The sequence below is a fragment of the Oncorhynchus masou genome, chromosome 3 (assembly GCF_036934945.1).
Source record: "Oncorhynchus masou masou isolate Uvic2021 chromosome 3, UVic_Omas_1.1, whole genome shotgun sequence".
Taxonomy (NCBI): Eukaryota; Metazoa; Chordata; class Actinopteri; order Salmoniformes; family Salmonidae; genus Oncorhynchus; species Oncorhynchus masou.
This window is the reverse complement of record NC_088214.1, coordinates 41,702,941-41,726,552: the sequence shown is the minus strand read 5'-3', so window position 1 is coordinate 41,726,552 and position 23,612 is coordinate 41,702,941.

The following is a 23,612-nucleotide window of genomic DNA, read 5'->3' as shown; positions in this document are numbered from 1 at the left end:
TTGCCGGCTACCACACGGTTACTCAACCCTGCACCTTAGAGGCTGCTGCCCTATGTACATAGACATGGACTCACTGGTCACTTTAATAATGGAACACTAGTCACTTTAATAATGGTTACATACTGCTTTACTCATCTCATACGTATATACTGTATTCTATTCTACTGTATTTTAATCAATGCCACTCCAACATTGCTCGTCCTAATATTCATATATTTCTTAATTCCATTCTTTTACTTTTAGAGTTGTGTATATTGATGTGAATTGTTAGATACTACTGCACTGTTGGAGCTAGGAACACTAGCATTTCGCTACACCCGCAATAACATCTGCTAAAAATGTGTATGCGATCAATACAATTTGATGTAACTTGGTTCAGTAGATATGAAATGCATTGAATAAATCCTGCTTTCAACAAGCAGCTTGGACTGACTGATGGTGATCATTTTAAAAGTGAGACTTTGCTGCTGTCTGCTGGTATATCCGTGAGACACACGCCAAGTGCTCTGTTGGAATTGGGAGGGTGTGACAAGAGAATACAGCTTCTGCATAATAATATACGGCAGTGTGTCTAATCTGTCCACAATGTTATTAATATGTATCAAACATGTTTGTATAGAGGCAGTTCTAACCCAATTAGAAGTGTAACAAAGATTGCAATTGTAACTGATTAACTAATTGATGATGTTCTTCTTGTCTCAAGCCTAAACTAAAGTGGGGCAAGTGTCTGCCTGAAAGCTAATGTATCATGCATAGGTTCAGCATGTCAAGTTGATGCAAATTACCCTCTCTGGGCAGGTTGAATCACATAGACTAAATTTAATCAGAAGCCGCGGGAATATACTGTAGGGATTTGGGTCGTTTTATATTCAAACCAATAATACATGATATAAGCAAATCAAACTGATTCAGACCTGGGCAGAACATTTTAGTATTTTGTGGTTTATTTGAAAACACCAACTTTTCAAATACGCAAGGTAGTAGAATAAAATCAATTATTTTCTTTGATATTCAAATACAAGTCTCAGAAAAACTAATCATATTTGAAAGCATTTTGAATACCTCTCAGAATACTCAATTACATTTGAAGATATGCAAGTCATTTCAAAACAAAAACATTCATTTGATTGCTACCAAATATTTGATGAAGAACCAATTACGGCAGTTTGTGTAGTTAGTCTAAATATATGCTCATCAGCACAGTGTGCTCTTAGAAATTGAGAGTGGTGGATCTAGAAATAAATGCATGAGGGACATGGAATCTCCTCAAAATTTGAGTAGACCACTTTTGCAGCTTCAAAATGACTAACACGTATATTTTCATAATAAGTGAGACATAAAGTAATACACTAACACAACATCGAATCACATGCGCCGAATACAATGGCTGTACCATGAATGCTTGCTTACGAGCCCTTCCGTTGATTTGACATCAAGTTCGTATATATACGTAGTAACTTTGTGATTATTACAATTGCAACATTGTTGTCACATAGGACTTTGGAAATTGCTTTATAATATTGGAGTTATTAAATAAGTGGAATAAGGAACTCTCACTATTCCTCTTGTGTACAGTAGTTCCAGAAACTCTCAGGTCATTACTATTCAATTAAAATGCAATTACCAAAGTTTTATGTAAAAACATGCTAATAAAATGTTGCTCCAAAAGCAAAGTTTTATTACAAAGAAACAGGAACAGTTTAATGTTATGTATTACTGTGAACGCAAACAATAACAAAATATGCTAATTAAGTGTCGAAAGGAATCTAAATGTCCCAAAACAGGCTTCTTTAATCAACTACAGCCAAGGTAGGTATTTTGTTTTTATGTTTTATTTCTTACATTGTTAGCCCAGACAATCTTAAGTGTTATTACATAGCCCCGGAAAGAACTATTGGATATCAGAGCGACATCTACTTACCTGCACTACGACCAGGAAAACGATTTTCTCGAAGCAGATCCTTTGTCCGAACCACCCAGGGCATTTCAACTGATTCCAGAGGCTGACCCAAAACAACGCCACAAGTGAAGAGGCAGACAGAGCGGTCTTCTGGTCAGACTTCGAAGGCGCCCACACCACCTGCCGCTTCCGAGCATTTTACTCACTAATGTCTAGTCTCTAGACAACTAGGTAGACGAAATTCGGGCAAGGGTTGCTTTCCAGAGAGACATCAGGGATTGTAACATACTCTGTTTCACGGAAACATGGCTCTCTCGGAATATGCTGTCGGAGTCGGTACCGTCACCTGGATTCTTTGTGCGTTGCGTCGCCAGGAAAAACATCTCAAGAAGAAGGGTGGGGGTGTATGTTTTTTTTTTTTTTTTTTTTTTTAACCTTTATTTAACCAGGCAAGTCAGTTAAGAACAAATTCTTATTTACAATGACGGCCTGGGAACTGTGGGGTAACTGCCTGTTCAGGGGCAGAACGACAGATTTGTACCTTGTCAGCTCGGGGGTTTGAACTCGCAACCTTCCGGTTACAAGTCCAACGCTCTAACCACTAGGCCACACTGAGTTCCTGTATGCTGTAACAACATACAGGAACTCAAGTCCTTTTGTTCACCTGACTTAGAATTCCTCACAATCAAATGCCGACCATATTATCTCCCAAGGGAATTCTCCTCTGTTATTGTCACAGCCATGTATATCCCCCCTCAAGCCGATACCATGACAGCCTTCAAGGAGCTTCACTGGACTTTATGCAAACCGGAAACCATACATCCTGAGGTTGCATTTATTGTAGCTGGGGATTTTAACAAAGCAAATATGAGAACAAGGCTACCTAAATTATATCAGCATGTTGACTGTAGCACTCGCACTGGTAAAACACTGGATCACTTCTACTCAAACTTCCGCAATGCATACAAGGCTCTCCCCCGCCCTCCTTTTGTCAAATCTGACCACGATTCCATTTTGCTCCTCCCTTCCTATAGGTAGAAACTCAAACAGGATGTACCCGTGCTAAGGACTATTCAATGCTGGTCTGACCAAACGGAATTCGTGCTTCAAGATTGTTTTGATCTCACGGACTGGGACAAGTTCTGGGTAGCCTCAGAGAATAATATCGACATATACGTTGATTCAGTGAGTGAGTTTATAAGGAAGTGTATTGGACATGTTGTACCTACTGTGACTATTAAAACCCACCTTGGATAGATGGCGGCATTCGCGCAAAACTGAAAGTGTGAACCACCGCATTTAACCATGGAAAGGTGACTGGAAAATGGCTGAATACAAACAGTGTAGTTATTCCCTCCGCAAGGTAATCAAACAAGCGGAATGTCAGAATAGAGACAATCTTGAGTCGCAAGTCAACGGCTCAGACATGAGACCTATGTGGCAGGGTCTACAGACAATCACATACTACAAAAGGAAAACCAGCCACGACACCGACATCTTGCTTCCAAACAAACTAAACACCTTCTTTGCCAGCTTTGAGGATAATACAGTGCCAAGGACTGTGGGCTCTCCTTCTCCGTGGCTGACGTGACGTGAACACATTTAAACATGTTAACCCTCGCAAGACTGCCGGTCCAGACGGCATCCCTAGCTGCGTTCTCAGAGCATGCGCAGACCAGCTGGCTGGTGTGTTTACGCACATGCTTCAATAGGGCCACCATTGTTCCTGTACCCAAGAAGGCAAAGAAAACTGAACTAAATGACTATCTGTCATCAGGAAGTGCTTTGACAGAATAGTCAAGGATCATATCACCTCCATCTTACCTGTCACCCTAGACCCACTTCAATTTGCTTACTGCCCCAATAGGATCATAGATGATGCAATCGCCATCACACTGCACACTGTCCTATACCATCTGGATGAGAGGAATACTTATGCAAGAATGTTGTTCATTGACTCTAGCTCAGCATTCAACACCATTGAACCCTCCAAGCTCATCATTAAGCTTGAGGCCCTGGGTCTCAACCCCGCCCTGTGCAATTGGGTCCTGGACTTCCTGACGGGCCGCCCCCAGGTGGTGAAGGTAGGAAACAACACCTCCACTTCGCTGAGCCTCAACACTGGGGCCCCACAAGGGTGTGTGCTCAGCCCCCTCCTGTACTCTCTGTTCACCCATGACTGTGTGGCCATGCACGCCTCCAACTCAATCATCAAGTTTGCAGATGACACAATAGTAGTGGGCTTGATTACCAACAATGACGAGACAGCCTACACCGAGGAGGTGAGGGCACTCAGAGTGTGGTGTGAGGAAAACAACCTCTCACTCAATGTCAACAAAACAAAGGAGATTATCGTGGACTTCATGAAACAGCAGAGGGAGCACCCCACTATCCACCTCAAAGGGACAGCAGTGGAGAAGATGGAAAGTTTGAAGTTCCTCGGCGTACACCTCACGGACAAACTGAAATGGTCCACCCACACAGACAGTGTGGTGAAGAAGGAGCAACAGTGCCTCTTCTACCTCAGGAGACTGAAGAAATGTGGCTTGTCACTTAAAACCCTTTTATAGATGCAAACTACCTGCCCTCCAGGACACCTATAGCACCCAATGTCACAGGAAGGCCAAAAAGATCAGACTGAAAACAGCTTCTATCTCAAGGCCATAAGACTGTTGAAACAGCCATCACTAACACAGAGAGGCTGCTGCCTACATACAGACTTGAAATTATTGGTCACTTTAATAAATGGATCACTCGTCACTTTAATAATGCCACTTCAAAATTGTGTACATATCTTGCATCACTCATCTCATACGTACACTACCGTTCAAAAGTTTGGGGCCACTTAGAAATGTCTTTCTTTTTTTCTTTTTTTTCTTAAAACAACAGAAAATTGATCAGAAATACAGGTTAGACATTGTTAATGCTGTAAATGAGCTTCAGACTATCTCCCATAATCAATGCCATTACCTGTACCCGTGATGCAACTGTAATTGCCCCCATATGCCTTAACACCCCAAGGGGCCCGATGAGGAGGTACTGTAGGAAACACAGGGCTCAAAGAGGAACAGAGAGTTGAATTGGGCTGAACCTGGTAAAAACCTCTCAGAATACACAGCCACCCCTCTCCTTCTCCTATAGCAAATGGGTGCGTAGCCAGAACAGGTCTAGCATGACCAATGTTTCATGCAACTCATGCAGTCCTTTCTATTTCAGGGTCTTAGCTGTACACCTCATATAAGACAGCCACAAATTGTCCCTACTATCAACACCAGTCTCAGTGCTAACATTAATTGCCTGAATGGGATTTTTAACACAGTGGTGGCAGGTTCGGTCCAGGGGTGGTAGAGGAGTGATTCTGGCCCTGGTTCGTCTGGGACCTCTGGTTTTGGCAGCACCTTAATAGAAAACACACCCATCGTGTCTGTCCCGGTCCTTTGTGGTCCGAGGGTGTAATTTGTAAGTCGCTCTGGATAAGAGCGTCTGCTAAATGACTTAAATGTAAATGTAAATGACAATAGTAGCAGAAAACGGCAGATTTCTTATGGAATATCTACATAGGCGTACAAATGCCCATTATCAGCAACCATCACTCCTGTGTTCCAATGGCACATTGTGTTAGCTAATCCAAGTTCATCATTTTAAAATTATAATTGATCATTAGAAAACCCTTTTACTACTATGTTAGCACAGCTGAAAACTGTTGTTCTGATTAAAGAAGCAATACAACTGGCCTTCTTTAGACTACTTGAGTATCTGGAGCATTAGCATTTGTGGATCCATTACAGGCTCAAAATGTCCAGAAACAAAGACTTTCTTCTGAAACTCATCAGGCTATTCTTCATCTGAGAAATTAAGGCTATTCCATGTGAGAAATTGCCAAGAAACTGAAGATCTCGTACAACGCTGTGTACTACTCCCTTCACCGAGCAGAGCAAACTGGCTCTAACCAGAATAGAAAGAGGAGTGGGAGGCCCCAGTGCACAACTGAGCAAGAGGACCAGTACATTAGAGTGTCTAGTTTGAGAAAGTCCTCAACTGGCAGCTTCCTTATATATATATATATATATATATATATATATATATATATATATATATATATATATATATATATATAAAGGTGCCTACATGTCTTGGTGTTTAAGACAAAGGGGGTATCTACTTTTTAGAGGTCTTGTGAATCCATAGCCATTTTAATTAAATGATGAAGTAGACCTCCATGGATACTTGATGTGATGTCATCAATTAAATCTGTAGGTATGTCATTTATATTGTTGTATTGCATCAAAAACATATGAAATAAATTACAAGTACACTGAGTTTTTAAATGTCATTTTCTTTCAATTCTTTCCATAACATTGCTGGTAATTATTGGTGAATCATCGAACCTCATTTGATGTGAGGAGCCAGTCTCCATGGATAGTCTTAAACAGGTATGTCCTATCTTTGATCACTGTAAAGGCAAATATTAGCATCTAAAATGTACCCCAATATTTTCACGTTATTGAGGTACTGAGATGACGTTTATTTACCTGTTTTGTGTGAAACACACTATTGAGTTTGAAGTTGTCCTGCTACTAGTCATGCAATGGCACATTCAGATGAACCCTTCGTAGAATCATCATCTTAAATATAATATATTTTGGTAATGGTATGTTAGCAGGTGATGCCATTCTTCAACAACACAGACCCCAAAGCAAATCAGGGCTTGCTTTATGGCCTTTAGCATGCAAGTGTTCTGACAGTGATTTTGCCTCATCTTCTGACGCCAACAATACATCATCAACATATTATACGACAAATCAAATGAAATGTTACTGGTCATATACACATATTCAGCAAATGTTATTGCGGACGTTATTGCAGGTGGAGCGAAATGCCTGTGTTCCTAGCTCCAAAAGTGCAGTAGTATCTAACAAATAAAAACAATAGACAAATCTAAAAGTAAAACAATGAAATTAAGAAATATATCAATATTAGGACGAGCAATGTCGGAGTGGCATTGATTGAAGAACAGTATAATATAAAACAGTATATACATATGAGTTGAGTAAAAACGTATGTAAACATTATTAAAGTGGCTAGTGTTCCATTAGTGAGTCCATGTCTATGTATATATATAATGCAGGAGTCTCTAAGGTGCAGGGTTGAGTAACTGGGTGTTAGCCAGCTAGTGATGGCTATTTAACAGTCTGATGGCCTTGAGATAGAAGCTGTTTTTCCATTCTCTCGGCCCCAGCTTTGATGCACCTATACTGACCTCGCCTTCTGAATGATAGCGGGGTGAACAGGCTGTGGCTCGGGGTGGTTGACGTCCTTGATGATCTTTTTGGCCATCTCGGCAGAGTTCCCGAAGAAAAAGTAATATCTCAGACTGGCCAATAAAAAGAAGAGATTAAGATTGTAAAAGGACACAGACACTGGACAGAGGAACTCTGCTTACAAGGCCAGTATTGCAGAGTCGCCTCTTCACTGTTGACGTTGAAACTGGTGTTTTGCGGGTACTATTTAATGAAGCTGCCAGTTGAGAACTTGTGAGGTTTCTGTTCCTCAAACTAGACACTCTAATGTACTTCTCCTCTTGCTCAGTTGTGCACCTCTTGAGGACTCTAACCTCCTATCTAAAGAACACAAATTGTTTCTTTAGGGCCTGGTTACCCCTACAACCTGTGTTTAATTCAAAAGCTTTTACAAGGCTTACATTAACCTCACGTGTAAAAATTGCTGCTCAACTAGCAACCCACTTCCATGCAACAAGAATTGTTCTCACCCTTAATCAATTATGGCTTATTTTAACTGATAGGGCTTTAACAGAGGATTCTAACCCCTATAAATCACAGATACGTATCACTCATTGCATGCACTTATAAAATATTTATCTGATTTGGTTCTTTTAGATTGGTGTGGGTCAAAACACACCCATCAATATGCAGTCAGGGGATCAAGAGCTAACTCCCGAAATGGGTTGCGTGCCGCCCTCACTTTTTCTCCAGGATCAACGCACAGTTGATGAGTATCTTTGGTGTAGACCAAACCATCCTGTGTCACAGCCCCATGTGTTAGCAGTTGTTGTTATTCTTCAACAACACAGACCCCAAAGCAAATCAGGAGGATAAAGATGTATTTATTTAAAGAGAACAAATCATAGTTGTTATGCTTGAAAGTGGATGCTTGTTCTTTCCTGTTCTCCTTGTTTTCTCCGCTGAACGAAGAGACAGGATATAGTTTATACCGAAAGCCTAGCCTGTGGTTGACCAACTAGAATTAGTTTCAGTAAAATTGTGCCAATGTTCAAATACAATGTATCCGTTTCAGGCTTCAATGTATAGATAGTTTGGACCAATGAGAACTTGCCACACATAGCTATGAGTCCCGAACTGGAACCCCTAAACAGAATCTAAACAGATGTTGAACTGAAACACAATCCGTGTCCCTGACCCATTAATCTTCAATTCCACATTACAGAAAAACAACTAGTTCTATTGATCTCTCTGCGTTGTGTATTTATCTTTTAATATTCATACTGATGTTGTGAGCTGGTTTTGGATCAGCTCTCTGATGGGTTTGCTGAAAGTCATCCATGGGAAAACCCGGAGTTTATCTTATACACATATGGTTCAAGCATTGTGGACGGGGGAGAGAGGAAGGCAGGCTGGGCAGTTACTACGATGGACAATGTGACAGGCATGTTACCATGCAGGAACATCAACACAGGTGGCGGAACTGGTGGCTTTGACAGAATCATGGAAACAGGCTGAAGAAAAAACAGCTAATATCTACACAGACTCAAGGTATGCATTCGGCGTTACCCATGACGTTGGAAAAATATTTGAAAAACAGAGGATTCATGACATTACTGAGAGCTCCTGTGAAGAATGGAACAGAGGTGATGGCTCTACTGAATGCTCTCCAGTTACCTGTACAGGTTGCGATTTTGAAAATGAAAGCACATGGAAAACTTTACAGGCGAGAGTCAAGGTCATGACCTTGCCGACAGAGCTGCCAAGGTGACTGCCAAGCAAACACCCCTGTCACCAAAACCAATTAGGAAATACACCTTGGATGCATTGCAACACATTAGAGATATGCAGAGCAATGCATCAACAGTTGAAGTGTGGGAATGGATGGCTGCAGGATGCAAACTCAGTCAAGAAGGTGTGTGGAAATACAACAGGCGATGTGTTGCACTAAATGCACTCTTACCCTACTTAGGTGACACAGATCCACTCTTTGGGACACATTGGTGCGGACAAGATAATTTATCGCTTTGTGGGCAAATGGTGGAATCCTGGTGTGTGGAAAGAGGCTGATGCTGTCGTGGTCGAATTGCAACATTTGTATGGAAGACAACACCAAGGGATGAGGGAAAGTACAGACAACGAGTGCCTGCCCCACCAGGACCATTCAGACATCTAGAGCTTGACTACATCACACTGCCTAAATGTAAAGGACAGGAAGATGTGCTGGTCGTTGTTGATCATTTCTCACAATGGGTTATAGCCTACCCTACTAAGAAAGGAACCGCACGACACAGCCAAAATTCTGATTCGAGAAATCATTCCCAGATGGGGATTGACGGACCAAATAGACTGTGTGTGTAAGGAGGTAGCTCATCTTCTGAACATAGACTGGCAACTACACTGCCCTTACCATCCTCAATCGAGTGGTCAGGTAGAACTCACAAATAGAGTTTTGAAAGAAAGACTGTCAAATATGCATCAAGAAGGGATAAAAATGGTTGCATGCATTGTCTACAGTCTTATCTAGTATATGGGCCACTCATAAAGAAAAAACAGGGTTGAATCCATCTGCGGTCATCACAGGTCGACCCATGTCACTACCAGGCACGTTAGATTTGAGAAAGGTAGACGTACACATTATGAGCGACACAATGCTTAACTACTTCATGCAACTGTCTAATGCAGTAGGGGCAGACAAGTAAATGAGGTGTGTGGGAATAACACCTGAGAGGGGACATGACGTAGTGCCAGGATGAATACATGTAACTCATTGCAAGGTTGTCCATTTTGATGACAAAGCGGAGACTGGAAAATAAAGAACTGATTGATCAGCAGTCGGGGGCCGATCTCGAGATTAGAGACATAGTAAGCCGATCAGAACCTGATACGCTTATAAGTTTGTACACAACAGTCATCATATTAGGGATATTTTTTTAAATGTCCACTTTTTCCTGAAAATCAGGACATGGACACCTAGGGAGATCTACAGTGCATTTGGAAAGTATTCAGACCTCTTGACTTTTCCCACGTTTTGTTACATTACAACCTTATTCTAAAATTGATTAGATAGCTTTCTACACACAATATCCCATAATGACAAAGCAAAAACAGTTTTCAAATTTTTGGTAATTTATTTCAAATAAAAAACAGCAATATCACATTTACAGAAGTATTCAGATCCTTTGACATGAGACCCGAAATTGAGCGCAGTTGCATCCTGTTTCCACTGATCATCCTTGAGATGTTTCTACAACCTGATTGGAGTCCACCTGATTGGAGTACACCTGTTGTAGACATGATTTGGAAAGGCACACACCTGTCTATATAAGGTCCTAGAGTGGAGAGTGCATATCAGAGAAAAAAGCAATCCATGAGGTCGAAGGAATTGTCCGTAGAGCTCTGATACAGGATTGTGTTGAGGCACAGATCTGGGAAAGGTTACCCACAAATGTCTGTGTCATTAAAGGTCCCTAAGAACACAGTGGAATAGTTTTCAAACAACCAATACTCCTCATAGAGCTATAGACACTGTAGCGAGAATGAATATTGCCTTGGAGGAAGATAATGACACAAGAAGACCCAAGTTGGATGGTAACACACCGCTATACTATAGCTGGCCTCCTGATGCTTCCCCATCTCCTTGGGGAAGGCAGTACAATGTTTGTAAAGGAGTTCAGTGACTATTTACATTTTATTTATGTATTTAATGTATTGGCATATGCTACATTCTTTTTCACTCAGTTCTATAATATATTGTATTTTATTTATTTCAGGAGACTTCCACACCATCTGATGACACCATGGACCTCCAACTCCCTATGTTGCGAGTATTGGCCCAGTCCATTCCTCAACACTTTTCTACTTGGTGGTGGAAAACAAAGCAGTCCTTGCTTTGCATGATTTTGTGGATGCTATTGCAGCATTATCATTTTCACATGACATATTTTGGCTACAGTACCCAAAGACGTGTGACTGTACTTTCAAATGTATGCAGGTGCAAAGGCTGGAAAGGCCAGGCAGAAAACACAAAGATACCCTACAAGCTCATCACGTTTATGAAATGCCTAAAAGAAAAACATTAGAAATAAATATGGCATAATGAACATGTAGCCTACTGTAGTTTAAAAAATATATATGTTCAGTCATAATGCTTAAACGAGCACAACTTGAAATAACATGTTATTGTCAAAGACTGCTTAGAACTTACAGTTCATGCAAAACTTTTGTTATACTTTGCAAGTGAATGTCATTCTGCAATGAGGCATGTCATGAAGAAGCAATTATTCACATGTTACGAACCGATGTTGAGAAACCATCTTGACCTCATGCCTATTTGTCAAGGGAAACAAAATATTTCTACAAGGGCATTAATTGGCTAAGAGGGGTTCTCCCTTTGTGAGACATTCTACTTGAGCTCCGTGATAGCTCTGTGCTCTCTCCCCCCCACGGGTTAAGGTGACATAACAGGAAAATGGGCTATGATACTCACTATCCCTGAGCCATTGTCTTGATGAAAGCTTCGGAAGCTCATTTATGTGGTACTGTACCATACACCAAAACCACAACCAAACCACTGATCTTGAGTTTGAAGTTTTCATCGACAGGTCTCAGGAAGAGGGATAGAAGTAACTCTTTGATACTAATGGTTCATTGACATACAGGACGTGACGAAGCTAGTTCGATGCATCAAATTCACATGCTGAGTAACCTTGCCTGAAACCTAAAGAATTTTGTTAGCTCCCCAAGCTAATGACTAGATGTACACTCAGAGATCACAAAGCGACAACCAACAGTTGAACGTAGCAAGTGGCCATCCTATCACTTCTGACTGGAATGTCGACCATCATTTTCTGACCATTGTACATGTTGAATTGGCGCAAACAGCCACAATTCGTCGACATCAAGCAAGGTGATTGTCGTTTAGACGATGTTGTCACGTGTCTGAGCTCTAATACAGTATTGTAGCATCCAGGAGATCCAAATTCAATCCCAGTCAGCCACGTACAGTAAGTACTATTACGTGGCTGGATCTCTGTGATGATGAGGTCAAAGGGGGATGACAAAAAAAGGGAGGTGGTTCGGTGCATCAAACTCACGTAATGGGTAACCTTGTCTGAGAGCTAAAGACTTGCGTAGCTCCCTAGGCCAATGTCTAAGCTTTAGCTCAATGGGCTAACACAGTCCTTAGGTGCTCATGAAACCCCGGGTTTGAATCAAGCCAGTCATGCATTAGGCTATGTAAGTGTGCTTTCATCCAATTACCACTTTGTAATGGTTCTGTGATGTATGGAGTATGGCAAAACATGTTTGGCTAAATAAGCAACCAATGAACACGATCCGAGTTGTCATTGATTCAAAGTTTGACATGGCTTGTGCCATGGCGACCTGACCAGTAGCCTACGAGTTCATCATTACATCTACACTATCCCAGGAACTAGGCCTGTTAGAGACAAGATATGTGGAAAAGCTGAAAACATGCAGTGTTCATGGTTTGTAGGCTTGTATGATTTGACATTAATATGATATAATAAAAGGGACGGACATCCTCTGTTGTCCTCAACATTGCCCTTGGTGACACCGATGTGACATCCCCATGTTGTTTACCAGCATTCACATATATCTGTGTTCCCGCTCGTCTTAGTTTTTCATTAGAAAACCACTCTACGGAATCGGAAAGGATGCATTAGTCAAATGTTGAAGTTAATCAATTCCTCTCTGCAATGTTCCCAATTAGCCTTCTGTGTACTAGCATCCCACTGTTATGGTGTTCGCCGTGCACCCGCCATCTTGTTTCTAGGCCAGTCAAGTAGTGCTCGTCACCCCCTGTAGAGTTTTCTGTGAAAAATGTTATGACATTTGCACTTCATCGTCTTTAGGCTATAGCAAAGATGATCTATTATATTGATAAGATGGTTGAATGAACGCTCTAACAATGGAAATACATGTCCTCAAAGATGGAAGGCAGGCGGGAAGAGGTGAGATCACGTGGGACCATTCTAGCCAATAAGAGGGCATGTACACGTGTGAACAACAGGCACAACTAAGATGTTTTTCTCAAAGTAGCCAGTAAATCCTCTCGCATCGCGTCTTCCTCTCTGGCTATAGTCTCGAAAACCAGACCCTGGGTGGGAGGCAAAGCGGATGTCTAGAGAGACTATTTAGGCTATGTCTGAGGGAATAAAGTACTCTCCATTTAGCTTTGAAATTAAATGAATCATTCTTAGAATTATTTGCGAATAAAACAGTGGGAGAGTGCTAGATCATTTCCATGGCATACTCCTTGCAGAAAGTTGGGGGTCATCCATGTTTGGTGTAATAAGATGTAATAATGATTCAACTTGTTTGGGTAACATTGTATTAAGGTACCTTTAAAGGGGGTTGTAGACCATTTATAAGTATTTTAATGGATGATTATTTATTAGTTCATAGTTTTTTTTTATAAATGATTCATAAGCAGTTATAGCTCATTGGTTGAAATTATGTTGTAGTTTTAGTGCTGGACAAATATTTATTTATTTTCCTTCAGAACAGAAGCTTCTCTTGTAGCACACAATGAGTGAAAAACAAGGGGTGCATTCATTTATAACAAGCCGTCTTATAGCTCTATAGCTTGGTAACATTTGGTATCTCACCAAGACCCATGGGCCATGTATCAGGAACAGTAAGTATCCTCTTACTCAACACCTGACTGCATGGATTTCTTTGTGAGACCACATGCTTCAATTATTATTCCAACAGAAGCTAGGACGGCGTTTGTATAACACAGTTAACATGGATTTATCCCAGCCAAAAGCTTTGCAAAACCACCAATGACCGGTTGACATTTGATCCTCCGCAGATAAGGTGCGCCATATCGTTTATCCACATTGGGTCAACATGTTAGTTGGAATGCATGAGGTTGGACTCCACCTGTTCTATCAGATAGCCATTCAGAGGGATAAATAAGGATGAATCCCAGATCCACTGCCAGATGGTCAGGATTCATAGCCTTGTCTGCAGCCTTGACATAAAACCAAACATAATCTAATTGACTTGGAGATTTCCTTGCTTTAGTGGTGAAGAAAGATTTGAGATTAAATGAGTTGTTTAGTTCACCAAAAATTCTGGACGTTAATGACAAATGTCAAACACAATTGTTCCTGAAAAATGTTGTATGTAATAATTGTAATAATATATGGTCATGTAGAAGACACCTTCATCCAAAGTGACTAGCAGAACTGTTGACATTGATAGTAACACATGCAGTGCCTAGTGAAAGCCTACACACTCCTTGCAGTCTTCACATTTTGCTGCCTGAAAATTAAATGTAAAACGGAATTAAACTGCATTTTTCCCAACAGATAAACAAAACATACTCCACATTTCTACCAAACTTTATGGAATTGTTTTAAAAAGGTCATACGAAGAATCATTTAACTATTTGATTTTGAATTTGAAGAATATTAAATAAGTATTTGATGAAAAAATACTGCTATTAGCCCATACAGACACATTGAATAACAGATTCACTACATGGAAAAACAGATAGTGCCCCCCAAAAGTATCTCTTCTATATCTGAGAGATACAGTATCAGAAAGATCAGGAAACATATATACAATGTATTTGGAAAAACTATTCAGGCCCCTTGACTTTTTCCACATTTTGTTTCCTTACAGCCTTTTTCTAAAATTGATTAAATATTAATTTCTCTCATCAATCTACACACAATACACCATCATGACAAAGATAAAAACAGATTTTTTTAAATACATTTTTACAAAATTATAACAAATAAAACCAGAAATACCTTATATACATAAGTGTTCAGACCCTTTGCTATGAGACTCAAAATTTGGTGGACAGCTGCTGCCGTCCTATTTGACAAAACAGCAGTGTGGTGTCTCAACAAGGAATCGATGACAACACTTGGTATGTAAAGCATAAACAGCACATTTTGATTATGTAATTGACCTCCAACATGATTGGCACTTTGTCTGAGATTGCTGGTGTTGTGAAGGACAGCACTGTGACAGGGATCAACATCACACGGCTGGTTGGACTGGAGGATGGTACGGTGCTGGTGGAAAGCTATGGCTGGCAACAACACCTGACTTCGTACTTGAGGCCGCTGCCACACATCAAGCAGAAAAGTTATAATACTCTCAATAAAAGATTTGCAAAACAGAGTCAGTGTAGTACAGTTAACTATACTGACACACACGCCATACGTTGCAGCAAAAATATATATATATTATCTCGCCACTTTACCCCTTATTGTATGCATATAACTACCTCATCACTGGTGTCGTTATTGATATTGTTCTTGTACATAGTGTCAATATAAATAAAATAAAATACACTATCTATTTCTGATATTGCTACTATACAAGTAACTATTGGGCAGTACCGGTTACACTTTCTGTAGAGACCCATCCACTCAGCAAGATGTGGCTGGGGGTTATAGCATTTCTTTCACATGACCCATCAATTTAGACAAATGTGTCAGGTTAGGCGTCATCCAGTGGCGACCCGTCATTCAGGTCAGGTGGGGCAAATTCTGTGCAAAAAAAACGTCGAGAATAAGAGAGCTCAGACTGGGAAAATACATTTTCAACGGTCATCGGAATTGTAAATCTTTCTCTTTCTTTGATAACAAAATTTGCCTGCGATGGACCGCCGCGCCACCTTCCTGTTCTAGTGAGCACATCACAACAAGGTGAGTCCAAAAATGTCTTATATGCTGCTGCATAAAATATGTAATATGCCAGGGGGATATGTATTCTGTATCTAAGAAGGTAATACTAAGTGTATGTTGTGTAGTAAGATGTTAGTAGCCCATGTGGCTCACCCTAATAATTTGGTCTATTTTCACCTCTTAATTTTGCCTAACGTTACTGTTCTGACTCGGTGGTGCACATGTAGCCTATAACATGTTTTTGAGAAATGTCATAATCTAATATTTTAAGAGCTTTCATTGTCTGCTTTTATGCCCCCTTTATTTATCCTATGGTTCTGACTTTGTGTGCAGGGAAAATAATGTAAGAGCAGCCAATGTTCTGCCTTCCGTCGCTGTACATTTCAAAAGTGCTGAACACATAGTTATATTGACTACGTCCATCTTGGCTCGCTCATTAATGTCTTAATTGAAATTAAATCTTACCCGCTCATCGTTCCCTTATGCCCTACTTTGTACATCTCAATTGTCAGTAGAAACCACATTTGTTTAAGTCAGCCATATCAGCTATGTTTTTTTCAAAGCATTAAACAAGGTTGAATGAATTGTTTCACTGCCAGACAAGGATCCGCTGATAGCCAGGTGTAGCTGTAGTAAGGATTCACTCCATTGTGCTGGAAAGAAAGCTCTGCTGTTGCAGGCCCTAACATTTGTAGCAGGCTTTATGTAGGCCCTAACATTTGTAGCAGGCTTTATGTAGGCCCTAACATTTGTAGCAGGCTTTATGTAGGCCCTAACATTTGTAGCAGGCTTTATGTAGGCCCTAACATTTGTAGCAGGCTTTATGTAGGCCCTAACATTTGTAGCAGGCTTTATGTAGGCCCTAACATTTGTAGCAGGCTTTATGTAGGCCCTAACATTTGTGGGCACCGCTTGTTTCCATTATAATGTAATTAATGTATTGTTTTAGTGTTGTGTTATGCAGTGGCTTTGCTGGCATACATCTAAAACATGTATCCCCCCCCCACCAAGATTTACATGCTAAAATCGCCTCTGGTGTCACCTAACATTTATGAATTATTTTTATCTGGACATTTTCTGTTTACCTGGAATTTTCCCTTATTGTAGGCTACTACTTTTACCACTTTTAGTGTTAATCTTTACTACGCTATTCACTGTTTAGCACATGACCTTACATGTGAATCCTTAAATGGATGGGTGTGGCTGGCTTAAGAGGGCGTGAACAATGCTCAATGGGTGTAGACAAAGGAGAGGTTCCATTAGTAGTACCAAAATATTCAGGGACCATTTTCTTGAAATTGAGGATACAAGTTTATTAACTTTCAAAGCAGAATTACTTTCCCATTTTTCCACAAAAATGCAGTGTATAATATAGCATTTTGGAGCTTTGTGTCTCTGCTTTTATCCAATGTAAAAAAAAATTAAAACAATTTTTGCTACATAAGACCGAATCAAGGTGGTCTTTCACAAATAGTTAAAAAAAAAACTTCAATGAGTAGGTATGTCCAATCTTTTTACTGTTACTGTATGTTGCCCCAAGAGTTTCGCAAGGTTAGTAGAATCTTATTTAAAACCATTCACAACTGTAATGGCTGCCCATTCAGGAATCGACACCACACCCCTGGTATTGGCAACACCATGCTAACTCACTGAGCCATTGGAACCATGTCCCTTCACTGTTTGGTCAAAAATATATACTATTTTCCAAAAACATATATCTCTATCGACACTGATAGACCGCCTTCAAGCGAGGAGTAAGAAAGAAGCCTAAAACTCATTTTTTGGTATACAGCGGTTGTGTCCGTACATTCATTATCAAAACATTGTCCCCAATGAGAAAGCTGAAATCTTACAAACATTTCAAAGTACCCAAACAGGTCAACATGCTTTTCTCACCAGACATCCTAAAATAAAATATCCCCTGTCATTGTTTGTGAGTATTGTTGTCATCCAAACTAATATTCTTTGTTGTTGGAGTGTGGACGGTCCCATCGTCTGGCAGCGAAATCATTAATTCAGCCTCATTTACATAGCTGAAATGGCCGACCTACTTAAACAAATGTGGTTTCTACTAACTCCTTGTGGATTTGTGTATGTCGATAAGAACCGCACTGTCCTTCAATAACAAGGAACGCCAAAATGAGTTTTGAACCATACACAAATATTATTACATTTATGTTCAGTAAATTCATTATGTTTGTTGGGTATATCACTAACACTTAGCTCTAAGTATGAACAAGTGCAAGCATACAAGCAGTGACAAGTGCAAGCATATTCAGCACTTTCAAAATGGACACCGACATAAATTCAGATAGATGTTAGTTCAGATAAATTGATCAAGATGTTGAGGCCTTAACTTTACTCTTCTTTAAGTCACCACATGCACAGACAGAAGTATTTTATTAGGCCTATGTGGTATAAAACGGAAGGAAAATACAATCACGAGGATCCACTTTTATAGACAATATAACGGCGCACCTGTGCTGTCACGACGAAAAAAATTCTTAGGTCGACGAAGTCGTCTGTTCTTTCGACCAATCAATTGGTTGACATCTTAAAACGTGTATTTGTCCATATACAGTTGAAGTCGGAAGTTTACATACACCTCAGGCAAATACATTTAAACTCCGTTTTTCCACAATTCCTGACATTTAACTGAAGTAAAAATTCCCTGTCTTAGGTCAGTTAGGATCATCACTTTTTTTTAAGAATGTGAAATGTCAGAATAATAGTAGAGATAATTATTTATTTCAGCTTTTATTTCTTTCATCACATTCCCAGTGGGTCAGAAGTTTACATACACTCAATGAGTATTTGGTAGCATTGCCTTTAAATTGTTTAACTTGTGTCAAATGTTTTGGATAGCCTTCCACAATCCTTCCATAAGTTGGGTGAATTGTGGCCCATTCCTGCTGACAGAGCTGGTGTAGTCAGGTTTATATGCCTCCTTGCTCACACACACTTTTTCAGTTCTGCCCACAAATTTTCTATAGGATTGAGGTCAGGGCTTTGTGATGGCCACTACAATACCTTGACTTTGTTGTCCTTAAGCCATTTTGCCACAACTTTGGAAGTATGCTTGGAGTCATTGTCCATTTGGAAGACCATTACGACCAAGCTTGAACTTCCTGACTGATGTCTTGAGATGTTGCTTCAATATATCCACATAATTTTCTTTCCTCATGATGCCATCTATTTTGTGAAGTGCACCAGTCCCTCCTGCAGCAAAGCATCCCCACAACATGATGCTGCCTCCCCCGTGCTTTGCGGTTGGGATGGTTTTGTTCGGCTTGCAAGCCTCCCCATTTTTACTCCAAACATAGCGATGGTCATTATGGCCAAACAGTTCTATTTTTGTTTCATCAGAACAGAGGATATTTCTCCAAAAAGCATGATCTTTGTCCCTATGTGCAGTTGCAAACCGTAGTCTGACTTTTTTATGGCGGTTTTGGAGCAGTGGCTTATTCCTTGCTGAGCGACCTTTCAGGTTATGTCGATATAGGACTCGTTTTACTGTGGACATAGTTTTGTACCTGCTTCCTCCAGCATCTTCACAAGGTCTTTTGCTGTTGTTCTGGGATTGATTTGCACTTTTCGCACCAAAGTATGTCCATCTCTAGGAGACAGAACGCGTCTCCTTCCTGAGCGGTTTGATAGGTGCGTGGTCCCATGATGTTTATACTTGTGTACTATTGTTTGTACAGATGAAAATGGTACCTTCAGGCGTTTGGAAATTTCTCCCAAGGATGAATCAGACTTGTGGAGGTCTACAATCTTTTTCTGAGGTCTTGGCTGATTTCTTCTGATTTTCCCATGATGTCAAGCGAAGAGGCACAGATTTTGAAGGTAGGCCTTGAAATACATCCACAGGTACACCTCCAATTGACGTAAAATATGTAAATTAGCCTATCAGAAGCTTCTAAAGCCATGACATAATTTTCTGGAATTTTCCAAGCTGTTTAAAGGCACAGTCAACAGTTATTTATAATTGAAATAATCTGCCTGTAAGCAATTGTTGACTTGTGTCGTGCACAAAGTAGATGTCCTAACCGACTTAGTTTGTTAACAAGTAACAAGAAATTTGTGGTTGAAAAAGTTTTAATGTCTCCAACCTAAGTGCATGTAAACTTCTGATTTCAACTGTAATGTATAGACACACCCTATGTTTGAATAGAATCAACTGTACTGTATGTAGGCTACTGAGCTTGTTAAACCACACAAATTACGAAAGAGGGCGCCAGAGATTAATATAGACTAACCGGAAGAAAAAAACCTGTTCCCAACTCCTCCCGCTCCCTGAGGTTATGCTCCTGTAATTGCCATAGGTTGCACCAGCAGTCATGAGCAACCTTTTCAATTTGGAGTGCCAAGTTGTCATACCATTTCTACTGATCTTGCATGCCAGTTAAGATTTTCATGTGCACATTTTTGTGGAATAGTTTAATTTTGTGGAACAATTTTGTTCATAAAGTCTTCATATCTCAAAATCAATGTCATGTGGTTAATCAAAATGATATCTAAATGAAAATGATACAAATCTAAAATTAACTTCTATTGCCATTGCCAATGTGTAAAAATAGCCGACATAAAGCCAACAAACAAAAACATGGCAAACCGCAGGTGGAAAATATCCTGATAAAAATAATTATCCTTTAAATCACATTGGCGACGCATGGCCTGTCTGCAAGGAACTTGAGATATTCTAGCAGCTATTACATTAACTTGGTCTGGCACGAAGCTCGTGCTAGCAAACCTGCAACATTATCACCAAACATTTGACCAGTCGACTAAATGTGGTCAGCCCTAGTCTGTAAGTCACATATGCACACGCATACACACCCATGAAATTGTGATCTTATGACCCCAATTGGAAAGCAATAAATGGAAGGAGCCCAACAACAGGGTAGGAGCATGATCACATTTTCCTATTCTAGGCCTATCACGTAATTAAACATTTTTTTAATTGACACTACTCTTTTGGGTAAAACTTTTACTTGACACCCAGTGTCACAACACCTGTTATGACACGGTCATAACCATGTCATAATATGTCATGACAGCTGACATAACGTGTCATAAACTGTTATAATATGTTATAATATGGTAATGAAACATCATTAGACCTGTTGTGACATATTGCGTTATTGTATGACTGGTTATGACACCTACATAAGAGTGTAAAAACCCACAAAACCTACCATAGTAGTTATTTTATGGCTGGTTATGACACCTACTGTACATAAGAGTCTCAGAACCTACAAAACCTACCACACAAAGCAAAACATTCCATTACACCATAGCCTATGTGTCAACGGTATGTTTATGTTATATTGTATTTTTTTGTTTGTTATTGACCATATTAAATTATCATTATAATTGGGCACACATTGATGTCAGACATGCACCTACCCCAATGCTCTGTTTCTGATGCCTGGGAAGAATGCAGGATCAGATTTCAGGAATAGGACAAGACACCCTCTTTTTAACCTATGTACGTGATAGGCCTATCTGGCTTATATGATTATGATGGTCATAATGCTTCATGACAGTGTCATAAAGTATATGTTCTACAAGTTTTTAAAGATTTGATGGAAAGAAACATGACTGGAAAGGATTGATTACAACATCAACAACAAATGATTTAAGAGACAAACTTTTAAATAAATGTCACACCCTGACCATAGTTTGCTTTGTATGTTTCTATGTTTTGGTTGGTCAGGGTGTGAGCTGAGTGGGCATTCTATGTTGAGTGTCTAGTTTGTCTGTTTCTGTGTTTGGCCTGATATGGTTCTCAATCAGAGGCAGGTGTTAGTCATTGTCTCTGATTGGGAACCATATTTAGGTAGCCTGTTTGGTGTTGGGTATTTGTGGGTGATTGTTCCTGTTCCTGTCCTTTTTTCTGTCTATGTGTTACTTTGCACCAGTATAGGCTGTTTCGGTTTTCGTGTTACGTTTATTGTTTTGTAGTGTTTGTGTTTAGTTGTTATCTTTATTAAACATGGATCTAAATAGCCACGCCGCATTTTGGTTCGACTCTCCTTCGCATAAAGAAAACCGTTACAATAAAAGGAAACTTCTTGGCAGGGAAAAAACTAATTTGAATAAATGTGGGTTTTGACACTCTTATGTAGGTGTCATAACCAGCCATAAAATAACACAATACGTCCCAACAGGTATGTAGGGGTCATGACAGTGTTATATAATAATTATAATTCCCTTCTTTCTGAGTGCTGTGTGCTGTGAAGCACCTCTCACTCACATGGCTCTCCATCACATGATCGGTTCTTTCTCACAGGCTACAAGTGAAGACAGACACATCAGGGATGCAACTGCGTGCGTCCTTATCCAATTCCGAGGTGCATATTGAAGATATTGGAAGAACTGCCCACATTTACTTTTTGTCAGCCAACAAGAACAGCAAAAGCACTAGCCTATGTCAATCTACTATCCCCCATAGTACAAAAATGTACCAATTATTATTCTGTGCAGGAAATAAATATTCCAAACATAGTTTGGGACAGTTGTGAGAGATGATAGATCCCAAAATAATACAACCACTAGCATTAAAAAACTTTTTTACGCAATGAGGCTGACGCAACAGATCAGAACATTTAGCTTAATATCTTAATAAACTATTAGGCAATTTTTTCACATTATAAGTGCATCAATGTGCACACGGCAGTAGACTATAAGCGCAAATGTTCCATTAGCGAGAAAACACTGTTATCAAAAGTGACTGCAAATGCCATTATGCATGTCATGATTTTATTTTAAAGGTTCACTTCGCTCACAGTCAGGCTCTACACCCATTATAAAGCAGATTAATGTGCTTAATTTTAAGTTATTTGGCCACTTTAGTTGTGATACAAACCTTATGAAAACATATAGGCCAATGGGCTAGGCTACATGAGGTGTGTGACTGTGATTCGAAAAAGTCGCAAACAAAGGCATTGTTTCTTGCCTTTACACTGGGCATCATTCACAAGTGATAATATATCATTCAAAAGTGACAGACTAATATTGTCACCCATCAGACAATTCTTGATTTAATCGTGTCTTTACACTACATTACACCCTTCCTCTGGTAGAGCGTGTCCCCACACCTCTCTGTACAAAGTTCCTGATGTTGATATGCTTCTCTGATGGCCCGACAACCACCATCACACTTCTGACACCATGGACTGAATTTTGATGGTAGCCCCAACCGGGATTCAAACCTGGGTCCAGCGACTGTCAAGCCAACACCTTAACCATTAACACGAAGAGGTCTGAACCTCTTGACCAGGTCGCTAGTTGTTGGGTTGCACACAATATCAAGGACTTCACACTCCCTAACCAACCCACACATGTTTTTCATGCACTCCTGTAGCCTACTGTTTTCTGTCACTCAAACACTGCAGTGTAAATTAGCTGCTACAGCTCACACTAGTCCATAATCTTGAGGAAGGATTTCAGTCCCTCATTAGGATAAGAGTTTAAGATGAATGTAAGCCTTTTTGCCACATGGATATGTCTTTACTGAATACAGTTGTAGTGAGTAAGAGTCTGACCCTCAAATACTAAGGGGAACATAAATCATTTGGACCCAACATATCTGCTCTGACACACTACTATCCTAAATCTGGTGATATTTTACTTGAACCCTCCCACATGAGGACTTTATAACACTTGCATGACATAACTTTTGCAGAAAAATGCTTTCAAAGTATAGGGAGCAATAAAAAATGTGACATGACATGGTGTGAGGATGTTCAGCAATTATTTTGTCCTTGATCTAGAATACTGGGATAATTAAAG